Source organism: Coregonus lavaretus (assembly GCF_964263955.1).
Source record: "Coregonus lavaretus genome assembly, chromosome: 7".
Taxonomy (NCBI): Eukaryota; Metazoa; Chordata; class Actinopteri; order Salmoniformes; family Salmonidae; genus Coregonus; species Coregonus lavaretus.
The window spans coordinates 53,314,897-53,327,464 of record NC_139994.1 but is presented as its reverse complement, the minus strand read 5'-3'; the positions used below and the strand labels follow the sequence as shown (position 1 = coordinate 53,327,464).

At 45.8% G+C, this 12,568-nt stretch overlaps 1 pseudogene across 1 annotated transcript in view; it reads left to right on the top strand.

The window, feature by feature from the left end:
• The window catches only part of LOC311132586 (phospholipid-transporting ATPase ABCA1-like), a 256,970-nt pseudogene that overhangs the window by 169,501 nt on the left and 74,901 nt on the right, over positions 1 to 12,568 (top strand). Inside the window, exons 33-36 of the transcript in view lie at positions 319 to 413; positions 712 to 817; positions 7,722 to 7,796; positions 11,001 to 11,170. The product of the transcript in view is annotated as a phospholipid-transporting ATPase ABCA1-like (transcript). The remainder of the gene's footprint in view (positions 1 to 318; positions 414 to 711; positions 818 to 7,721; positions 7,797 to 11,000; positions 11,171 to 12,568) is intronic.

Here is a 12,568-nt window from a genome sequence, read left to right as displayed (position 1 = left end):
GGATCAGTTCGTAGAGCAAAGCACTTGCAACGCCGGGGGACGTGGGTTTGATTCCCGCTGGGGCCACCCATACGTAAATTGTGTGGATGTATGACTGTGTCGCTTTGGATAAAAACCATCTGCTAAATGGCATATGCATGGTACTGCTATTGTATCCATTGCATTGAATGTTAATTGTTCCACCTTTTCTCGGAGCCAATGACTACCTTAGAAGTCTGTCTACTGTAGTGAAACGCACATCACATGTTGATGAGTTCTGGGCTGAAGAAAACATATGTACCTTAGAAGTAATAACATCTCATTATCATGTATTTCCAGAGGACCCAGAATACTACGGACACACTGCAGGACCTGACAGAGAGGAACATGACAGACTTCCTATTGAAGACCTATGAGAAAGCAGGCAGAAAAAGGTACATTCACTCTGTGCTCGGTAGCACTTACATATCTATGAATGTTCAGACATAATGCCAACAATGTGACTGAAGTTGTTATCTAAGATAACGTGTAATGTCAAGTTCTAAGTCCCACTAATTATAAATCATGAGTCAAGAGTCAAATGAAATGGTACAGTGTGTTGTTTGTGTATGTGTCTGCATGTGTGTGCATTTATTTGTGTGTTTGTGCGTCAATGCGTGTTCATATCTTATTAATTTGCACTCTGATCTTTGCCCGCTCCCCTGCCACCACCACCACTACCCACCACTCAAGGTACGGAGGGATTTCCGTCGGAGGAGTCAACTCCCAAGTCAGGATGACTGAACCGGAAATTGAAGCTTTAATCAGGGATTTGAAAAGCCTATTAAATTCCCCCCAGGTATGCTATGGATATTGGGATTGTGTGGTGGCCTTACTGCCAGCTGTGGAACAGCTTGACTTCTGAGGGAAAACGCATTGATTTTATATAATATCTGCCCGTGTAGGAGGATAGGGAAGGTACGTTCGCTGTGGTTGAAAGCCAGAAGGGATCTATGGAGATCTCAATTCACAAAGGTGCATTCAATTATGCATAGACGTAGAAACCAATCACTAACGCTAAGCTTGTGCTCTTTGTGAAACATGAGATCGAATCTGCTTGAGTGACTCTTGAATTTCAATACTTTACCTTCAAATCAAACTAGAAGGAAAGTTAAAACTCAGATAGACTTTTGGATGTCCATGGAAACTGTGTATGATTGTCTCATGTAATATATTTACATATATTTATTTCTTCCTCTCTTTCTCCTCAACACATTCAAACAAGTGTACACACACCCCTCTATCTGTCTATCTCTCCGACACACACACACACACACACACACACACACACACACACACACACACACACACACACACACACACACACACACACACACACACACACACACACACACACACACACACAAACACTCCCTAACACTCCCAAACACATACACACTCATTAAATGTTCAAACCTGTAAGCGGCCTGGACCTCAAACTTAAAAATTAATTTAAAAAAAGGCTAATTAAGTCATACAATCAAGATCAGAAGAATGTTGCTCTCCCTCGGGTGTCTTAACCATCCTTCTCCAGGGTACTTCTCCAGGCTCCGGATTCTCCACGCTAACACGACTTTGATTCACAGCCGCAGTGATGATGTAACTCTAATGGCCGAACATCAGCCATTCCCAGCTCTGTGCATTTCCCTTTTTAAAGTGGGATACGTCTGGCTCGCTGACTGTGGCTATGTCCCAAATGGGTACCCCTTGGGCCCTGGTCAAAATATGTGCACTACAAAGTGTATAGAGTGCCATTTGGAATACAACCTGTGTCTGCTTGAGTTGCAGATGGAGAAAGAACAGTGGTACACAGTGTATTCTACCAGTGGATGCTCCTCAGAGGAGGAAGAGGAGTACCATCCTCCTCAGTGAATTTCATAAAAATAAAAATACTAAATATATTCACGGCACCAAATAATTGATTAAAACACACTGTTTTGCCATGAAGGTCTACAGTAGCCTCAACAACACTCTGTAGGGTAGTAGTCCTCCTCTGGGTACATTGACTATAATACAAAACCTGGAAGGCTTGTGGTTCTCACCCCCTTCCGTAGACTTACACAGTATTTATGACAACCTCTGGAGGACGTCCTCCAACCTATCAGAGCTCTTGCAGCATGAACTGATATGTTGCCCACCCAATCAAAATATCAGAGAATGAATCTAGTACTGAAAGCATAAGCTACAGCTCGCTAGCACTGCAGTGCATAATGTGGTGAGTAGTTGACTCAAAAAGGGAAAGACAATAGTTGAACAGTTTTGAACAAATTAATTTCTTCAAAAATGAAGAAGTGAGAGAGAGAGAGAGATTTTTTTTTTCACTTCCACTTTCGCTTACTTAGCTATCAAATGCGTCTAGCTAGTTTAGCCTATTCAAACACCCGGTTCAAACAGCGAGTGATGCTATGTTAGCTAGCTGGCTATGGATATCCAACACTGAAACTCTTCCAAGTCAAGGTAATTTATTACTAACTTTACTAAACTACTGCTTGCTGCTGACTGTGCACTGTACTGCATGATTGTAACGGGTTTACTAACGCGTTAGTTCTAGTAGCTATGTTGACTATGACGTTAATATGGTGACAACGATGTAGGTAGGCTGTGTGTAGTGGTTAGCGGTTGTGATATAAAGGTTTGGCTTGGATAGGTTTTTTAGCCCATGTCACAGACAGCTGATATGTTGTGCACTGAAGTCCAAGGGAAAGAAAAGGGGGGAGGAGGAAGGTGCGTAGATGCGAGAAGTAATTATACAACGATCAAAGGGATCATGCTGTTTGTATGTGGCTGCTATGTGTCACGGTTTCGGCCGAGGCGGCCCCTCCTCCTTGTTCGGGCAGGTTTCGGCGGTCGTCGTCTCCGGAGTACTAGCTGCCACCGTTCTATGTTTCTTGTTTGATTGGTTTTGTCTGTTTGTCACACCTGTTTTGTGTTATGTCTCATTAAGCACCCTATTTAGTTCCTTGTTGTTAGTTAGGTGTTGTGTGTAATTGTTTCCTTGTCGTGTTGCTGCGCTACCTATTTTGGTGCGCTATTTAGTAGTTTGCCTCCTTGTTGTTTTTAGGAGAGATTTACGCACATGTTTAGTGCGCCCGTTTGGTTACGCCTGTGCTCGCTTTTCTCGCCTCCGGGCTGTTCTTGGATTATTTTGTATTGATCTACTAAAGACTTTGTTTGGACTTAACTTCTGCGTCCTGCGCCTGATTCCACACCACACCTACCTACAGCAACTCTTGACACTATGAAAGTGAACTGTGTTTGCGTGTGATCAGGGATGTATTCATTCCGCCGATTCTGTAAAAAAATTTTTCTTAAACAGAAGTAAATGGAACAAAACGGGGGAAAAACATACCTGAATTTGTCCAATAGAATCTCTTGTTTGCAACTTTTGGACTAATGATTACACCCTAGATCAGCTCGATACAGGCAAGAGTGTCCAAGGTGGTATTGAATGTGTCAATGTCTGTCACCTTGATTACTAAAATGTATCTCGACCTGTGCGCCTACGTTATAAACTTTCATTCATAGGTTGTAGCAACTTCATGTGTAGGGAAAATTAGAGTATCATGTAGTAGCCTAAACCTATTGATGTTACATTGAGCTGGGTGAATGGAATATGAATGACAGTCATCCAATATGCCGTAATAGAAATAAGGCCATGCACATAAAAAAAACATCTTAAATGGCACTGACCACCACTGTACTCTACTCTACTGTGTCACCTGACTGGGATGGAAGTTAGCTTTTAAGTGTGTGTTTGATCTTTTTTTTTTGTGTGGGGGGGGGGGGGGGGGGGGGTAAAAGGTGAAATTGAAATGAGACTCACGTGGCAAAGGATTCTGGGATCGATTAGGATGAGGAAGGATGTCACGCCCTGGCTCTGGGGACTCTTAAATGTTGAGCCAGGTGTGTAGTTTCTATGTTGTGTTTTTCTATGTTTCGCTTCTAGATCGTTTAGATCTATGTTGGCCAGGGTGGTTCCCAATCAGAGGCAGCTGTAGCTCGTTGTCTCTGATTGGGGACAATACTTAGGCAGCCTGTTGGCACCAGTTAGTTGTGGGATCTTGTTCCGTATAGGAATATTATTAGTCTACCTTGGACTTCACGTATCGTTTGTTTGTTGTTTTGTTCGTGTTCAGTACGTTAATAAATATTTACGCTTATTACGCTGCGCATTGGTCCGTCTCTTCCGTAAACGATCGTGACAGAAGATCCCACCAAATGAGGACCAAGCAGCGTGTCCAGGAGCAGACAGCCTGGACTTGGGAGGAAATTCAGGCCGGAATGGATCGCCGTCCTTGGGAGGAGACAGTGGAGGCGCGCTATAGAGAGGAGCAGCGGCAACGCAGAAGGTGCCGGCCGAGGAGGAAGCCCGAGAGACAGCCCCAATAATGTTTTTTGGGGGGGCTAAAAGGGTGGTTGGCGGAGCCTAGTGTTAGAGCAGAGCCAACTCCCCGTACTCATGCTAGGAAGCGTGTGACTGGGCAGGCTCCGTGTTATGCGGAGCTACGTACTGTGCCGCGAGTGTTCCGGCACAGTCCTGTACGTCCTGTGCTAGCACCACGCACGTGTCGTGCGAAGTTGGGCATTCAGCCAGGACGGGGTGTGCCGGCTCAACGCTCGTGGTCTCCAGTACGCCTCCTCGGTACCGTATATCCTGCGCCGGTGCTACGTACTGTATCGCCAGTACGCGTGCACAGCCTCGTACGTCCTGTGCTAATGCCTCACACATATTGTGTGGAGGTAGGCATCCAGCCAGGACGGGTTGTGTCAGCTCTCCGCTCCAGACCTCCAGTCCACCTCCACAGTCCGGCCCGGCCCGTTCCTGCTCCCCGCACCAAGCCAATGGTGCGTGTTCCCAGTCCGGCCTGGCCCGTTCCTGCTCCCCGCACCAAGCCAGTGGTGCGTGTTCCCAGTCCGGCCCGGCCCGTTCCTGCTCCCCGCACCAAGCCAGTGGTGCGTGTTCCCAGTCCGGCCCGGCCCGTTCCTGCTCCCCGCACCAAGCCAGTGGTGCGTGTCGCCAGCCCGGTCCGGCCTGTTCCTGTCCCTCGCACCAAGCCAGTGGTGCGCGTCGTCAGCCCGGTCCGGCCCGTTCCTGCTCCCCGCACCAAGCCAGTGGTGTGTGTGTCCAGTCCGGCACGGCCCGTGCCTGTTCCACCGGTGCCTGGTCCGGCACCGGTCAGCTGCTCCACTCCGGAGCCAGAGCAATCCGCTCCACCGGGGTCCGGTCCAACTCCAGTCAGCGGATCCACTCCGGAGTCAGAGCAATCCGCTCCACCGGGGTCCAGTCCAGCTCCGGTCAGCCGCTCCACTCCGGAGCCAGAGAAGTCCGCTTCACCGGTGCCCAGTCCAGCTCCGGTCAGCGGCTCCACTCCGGAGCCAGAGAAGTCCGCTCCACCGGTGCCCAGTCCAGCTCCGGTCAGCGGCTCCAGTCCGGAGTCTGTGCAGTTCGATCCACCGTCGTCGGGTCCAGCTCCAGTCAGCGGTGCCAGTCCAGACCCAGACGTCAGCCCCTCTCCAGGTTCGGGGTCTCCCACACCAGGGTCCAGATAGGACTTGGTACGTCGTGGGAGGAAGGAGAGGGGAAGCAGCGCACTGAGGTCCAGACCAGACCAGGGGCGCAACAGGGAGGCGGAGGATAGGTGGTGGTCACGCCCGGAGCCGGATCCGCCTCCGAGGCGGAATGCCCACCCGGCCCCTACCCTGTTATGTTTAGGTTGCGCGGTCGGAGTCCGCACCTTTGGGGGGGGGGGGTAATGTCACGCCCTGGCTCTGGGGACTCTTAAATGTTGAGCCAGGTGTGTAGTTTCTATGTTATGTTTTTCTATGTTTAGCTTCTAGATCGTTTAGATCTATGTTGGCCAGGGTGGTTCCCAATCAGAGGCAGCTGTAGCTCGTTGTCTCTGATTGGGGACAATACTTAGGCAGCCTGTTGGCACCAGTTAGTTGTGGGATCTTGTTCCGTATAGGTATGTTATTAGTCTACCTTGGACTTCACGTATCATTTGTTTGTTGTTTTGTTCGTGTTCAGTACGTTAATAAATATGTACGCTTATCACGCTGCGCCTTGGTCCGTCTCTTCCGTAAACGATCGTGACAAAGGAAGATATTATAACATGGCAAATACAAAACACACAATGCTTGAAGACAATTAGGAAAGACTAGTCATTAAAGTAGTCAAATACAGTGTCTTAAGAGCCAAAACAGATTTTTAACATAGGCCGCAACTCGTCATGTAGTCAACAGAACGCATCGTGCCACCGTCGTATCGCTGGCTGTGGCTGTGTGGGCGTCCGGCTCATTGGCCATACGAGCACAATTGTCCTTGAGGATGAAGTCGTTTCATGAGGGATAAGCATCAGTAAATGCTCGCCGGGGTTCCCTGACTCCCCTCTGTCTCGCCCGCCATGTCTTCCCGTCTGCCACAGAAACAATACCAGTGAAACAAGGAGCTAATCCTCAGGAAGAACGCATGCCAGTGTCGTGCCCTCTATGGTGCCAACCTGCACCAGCCTCTTTCTCCCTCCACCTCACCCCCCTCTGGTTTCCTCCGCCCTCACTCCCCATCCTTCAAAAGGGAGAAGTAAAAGCAAAATATGTTAAAGAGCCCCAGCTTTGCGGAAGGCAGAATTACGGAGAGCAAAAAGGGCTTGTAACTGTTCCTGAGCTCATAAATAATCAATTAGATGGTCGGTGTTCTGTGTGTTTCTGCTAAATAGAGAGACGACGAGTATAGTGTGCAAACACTCCCTCCCTCTTTCTCTTACTCCCTCTGTTTTCCTCCCTCCCTCCCTCTTTCTCTTACTCCCTCTGTTTTCCTCCCTCCCTCCCTCTTTCTCTTACTCCCTCTGTTTTTCTCCCTCCCTCCCTATTTCTCTTACTCCCTCTGTTTTTCTCTTCCTTCGTCTCGTATTGTAGGCCTTTGATTTGAGGTGCTGCAGACAGAAGGAACCATTTGCATTTATATCACACGTTTAATGCGTGCAGTGTGCACCGGGCCGGGCTGAACTGGAACCGGGCACAGGCGTGACGACGGGCCATCACAAATCACACGGTTCTCAGCAGCACTCATCCCAAGGTCCATTTCACTTGAAACATGACCATAGTGGATATTTTTTTTACGCAACCCATGCGGCCCACCCACTCTACTGTATTATATGTTATAACACCATGTGGAGGAATTTCCATAGTGAGAAAAGAGATAAAAAAATATTTAAAGGAGAGAGATGCAAGTGGAAGGCAGTGCTGGGTTGGCGAAATCATTCGGCCCCCACTCGGTCATCAACGTTAACTCAATCGGCTTCCACTCCCACCTGCCCTCTACAGCGCTAGTACCCAGGGGTCATATGTATCAAGCATCTCATGTGTAGGACTACCCTACCTCCCCTCTATAAACTTTTATATACCATGACAGTTTTTTTTTCTTGTGGGGGGGGGAGGTGGGAGAGGGGGGGAGAGAGAGAGCGAGAAAGAGAGAGGGAGAGTGAGTGAGAGATGCAAGCAGAGGTCAGTGCTGCAGGTTTGCCGAAATAACAAGCAAAATAATGTTACTTCTCCAGCCTATATAAAATAAGTGGGCCTCAGCAATATAGAGATATTGCTGTTCCATGATGTTTTGCATTTCAAAGAGGATATGTATTTTCCCAAGTGTGTCCAGTTAAGCCTCGTTCTCTTTAAAAAAATAATATTATTCTCTCCTTCATTAGGATAACACGACCGATCAGATCCTCCTGAACGCCAAGACACTCCTGAAAGAGCTTGGGACCAGGGATAACGTCAAGGTATTATATCATCGTTCATCTTGAGGCTTAGAGACTCAGTGGCTCCTTGGCGGCTATTACCATTTTTGTTTGATCATCATCTTGAGTGCTTTGTGAGAGGATACAGTAGCAGGTATAGTTCAACGCTGGTACACAGATAGATCTCTGCCTGTGTAGTGCAATGATAATCACAAATCATACAAGACAAGGCCATCTCCTGGGTTTTACCTGTAATCTGAGCTGTGTCTGAATCACTTAATTCCCATCACAGACACCTTGACTAAACTGTATAGGGAGTGGTTGAGTGGTTCAAATTACTTTATAAATGTATTATTCAGTACGGAGTTCTAATCTAGACGAAGATCCTCCATTGAGACAAGATAAAGCAGCGAAAAGAAGAAGTGCATAGTACAAAATGGATCCTGTTAGCATTATGGAGTTATAATTCTCCAATGGATTCAACAGCAGCCTTTATGGTTGATGTTTGATGCAATTAGACTGCTTGAATTCTGTGGTAGCAGTGTTAACTTAGCTAGCTTCATACGGTTCTTTATAGCATTAACTTCCACTCTCTTCCACTCTTTTGATGTCCACCATGTTTGATGTATCTAATGGGAGTCTAGCAACAAGTCCCCCCAGGTTTGAGGAAAACGGAATCCAGTGCATTGTGGAATTGATGAAAAGAAACTGCAGTCGAAATAACTTAAGCACTAGCATTGGATAAACCAAAATGGCATTTTTCTGTGCAATTGTTTAAGTCGCTAATGCTGTAGTTAACCACAAATATCTTTGGGGAGTGTATGTGGACCGTGTGAGAGACAAGAAAAGTGTGAGTGTGTGCTTGTGCATATGAATGTGCTTGTGTGTGTGCGTGCACCTTGAGTGTGTGTGTGTGTGTTTGTGTGTGTGTTACTGTGTGTGTGTGATACAGTGTTACGGTAGGCCCAAACTCCATCTAATCTTAATTAGACCAGCACTATCAGCAGGGGTGCTCTCTTTCTAGAACATTCTTCTCCTGCACAACGGGAGATACAGGCACCGGGAGCATCTTAAAGAGAAAAGTACTCAATCGTTTGTTATAACTTTTTTAGCGGGGTGACTTGTGTTCAACTTGCGAGCTTTTTTGTTGTGGTAGTTGCTGTTACTGTACGTAAAGAAAATATTATATTTTATGTACTATCAAGATGCTAATTTAACCAAAGGGCCATGTTTACATAGACATTGAACTATACTGTATAATTTCCATAAAATAAATAAATAATCACTTTTGCAGAATTAACGGAATAAACAGTGGTGAGAGATTACTGCCTATTGCATATCTGATGATGCAGGATACAGTAGCTCCATAAAGAGATGTACTTATACCATGGAATAACGGTTGTGTTATGCTAAGTCTTTGCACATCTTGATACTTTTTTCACTTGTTTTGGTGCTACATACAGTGGCTTGCGAAAGTATTCACCCCCCTTGGCATTTTTCCTATTTTGTTGCCTTACAACCTGGAATTAAAATTGATTTTTTGGGAGTTTGTATCATTTGATTTACACAACATGCCTACCACTTTGAAGATGCAAAATATTTTTTGGTGTGAAACAAAAAAAATCAGAAAACTTGCATAACTATTCACCCCCCCAAAGTCAATACTTTGTAGAGCCACCTTTTGCAGCAATTACAGCTGCAAGTCTCTTGGGGTATATCTCTATAAGCTTGGCACATCTAGCCACTGGGGTTTTTCCCCATTCTTCAAGGCAAAACTGCTCCAGCTCCTTCAAGTTGGATGGGTTCCGCTGGTGTACAGCAATCTTTAAGTCATACCACAGATTCTCAATTGGATTGAGGTCTGGGCTTTGACTAGGCCATTCCAAGACATTTAAATGTTCCCCCTTAAACCACTCAAGTGTTGCTTCAGCAGTATGCTTAGGGTCATTGTCCTGCTGGAAGGTGAACCTCCGTCGCAGTCTCAAATCTCTGGAAGACTGAAACAGGTTTCCCTCAAGAATTTCCCTGTATTTTGCGCCATCCATCATTCCTTCAATTCTGACCAGTTTCCCAGTCCCTGCCGATGAAAAACATCCCCACAGCATGATGCTGCCACCACCATGCTTCACTGTGGGGATGGTGTTCTCGAGGTGATGAGAGGTGTTGGGTTTGTGCCAGACATAGCGTTTTTCTTGATGGCCAAAAAGCTCAATTTTACTCTCATCTGACCAGAGTACCTTCTTCCATATGTTTGGGGAGTCTCCCACATGCCTTTTGGCAAACACCAAACGTTTTTCCTTATTTTTTTCTTCAAGCAATGGCTTTTTTCTGGCCACTCTTCCGTAAAGCCCAGGTCTGTGGAGTGTACGGCTTAAAGTGGTCCTATGGACAGATACTCCAATCTCCGCTGTGGAGCTTTGCAGCTCCTTCAGGGTGCTCTTTGGTCTCGTTGTTGTCTCTCTGATTAATGCCCTCCTTGCCTGGTCCGTGAGTTTTGGTGGGCGGCCCTCTCTTGGCAGGTTTTTTGTGGTGCCATATTCTTTCCATTTTTTAATAATGGATTTAATGGTGCTCCGTGGGATTTTCAAAGTTTCTGATATTTTTTTATAACCCAACCCTGATCTGTATTTCTCCACAACTTTGTCCCTGACCTGTTTGGAGGTCTCCTTGGTCTTCATAGTGCTGCTTGCTTGGTGGTGCCCCTTGCTTAGTGGTGTTGCAGACTCTGGGACCTTTCAGAACAGGTGTATATATACTGAGATCATGTGACACTTAGATTGCACACAGGTGGACTTTATTTAACTAATTATGTGACTTCTGAAGGTAATTGGTTGCACCAGATCTTATTTCGGGGCTTCATAGCAAAGGGGGTGAATACATGTGCACGCACCACTTTTCCGTTACAGATTTTTTTGAAACAAGTTATTTTTTAATTTCACTTCACCAATTTGGACTATTTTATGTATGTCCATTAATATAAAAATCCATTTAAATTACAGGTTGTAATGCAACAAAATAGGAAAAACGCCAAGGGGATGAATACTTTTGCAAGGCACTGTAGGTCTGGTGTAAGGTACACTCCATGGACTAGTTTTCCAGACCCAGATTAAACTTTAAATGGAGAATCTCCATTGAACATTCTTTTTAGCCCAGGACTATTCATAATCTTTGTCCGGGAAACTAGCCCCATATGCTTTATATTGTCTTTGAACTATAACAGCAATGAACCATCTGCCATGTCTCCAGGTGTGGTTCTACAACCAGGCGTGGCACGGGATCGTTTCGTTCCTCAACGTGGCCAACAACGCCATCCTGAGGGGCAACCTGCCTATGGGCCGTGACCCCAGGGAGTACGGCATCTCCACCTCCAGCCACCCTCTCAACCTCACCAAGGCTCAGCTCTCCTACCAGGCACTGTGAGTCAGGATGTATCAGCTCCGGGGGAGGGAGGGAGGGAGAGAGGGAGAGAGGGAGAGAGGGAAAGAGGGAGAGAGAGACTTGCATAATATAAAATAACATAATGCAACGTAACATTACATAATATAATGTAACATGCAGTATTATAGCAGAATATAATTACATAACATATCCTAGCGTAGAATAAGTAGTAGCATAACATAGCATCATAACATACAGTAACTTATCATAACATAACCTAAAGCTGTACTGCACATCTATATATGTAGATGTCAAATTAGGCCTATGCGCAGTTTTCACACTTTGTTTGCTGAAATGTCAGTTTCGACTTTGACACATGATGCGATCCTCATGCCATAGATACCATTTAATTCCTTGTTCCTTTCTTGTGTTACCACCTCTATCTAAATAAGGTATTTATGTAGTGGTCAGGTAATAGCAACAGTGTTGAGACAGAGAGAAAAGACATGGAAGTGTAGCTAAACGATAATTACAATGGCTTCGCTTCCATACTGTAGATTCAGACCCCCTCTCTGTTTGTCTCTCTCATTTCACTCTCTCTCTCTCCATGTGGTCCCTGCGGGGAATTTATTATCCATGATCTAAAGATGAACTTTCGATCATGAATTACCAGAGTTAAAAGGTAAGGAGTAAAACATTTGAGTGTTCGTGTTCTATGCGATCATGCATCGTGTCCCTGCGTCATTGCCCTAATTTAAGAGTTGTTCTCCACAAAGTATTGCTTTAAATGGAGCAGACAGTAAAATGTGTTGTGGTGGTTGTAGGCAATTTAGGGGGTAGCTTCTGTCTAGGCATTTTGACTAGACTGACTGCAATGCTCTCCTAGCATAAGCAGATTAATCATCATGGTGGGTCTCTGTGACCTGGAGCTTGCTAGGTCTTCAGTGAATCAGAGAGAGACCTGTTCTGTCACCAAATCTCCCATGTCCTTTAATAAAACAATAAAACCATTTCTGCGTTATGGCTACACCTACTGTCTGGACAATTATTTACTGAAACAATTCAAAGGTAGACTATTATTTGACTACTCATTATGGTTTGCTAACCCCCCCTCCACACCTCCATGTTTGATGCCGCACCTCACTCTAGACCTTAGGCAAAAACACCAGGCACATTAAAAGCTCTCCCCTACTATACTGTTTATTACTTTATTAGCGGGGTGCATGTCCCCTCACAGTGATTAGCCACTAGTCCTTGTTCAGGGTTACCTCATTAGCCAATCGCTTTCCTCAAACAATCCTCGTGCCCGGTGAGTGGGGTCTAGATAAACCTATTGAAAACTGTTGAAAGTGGGGCGGCACCCACTGCGTAAATTATTTATTGTTTACGCATCCTAATTGTGTCCAGCCCGCGCTGATGAATTAATGTTGAGGCGG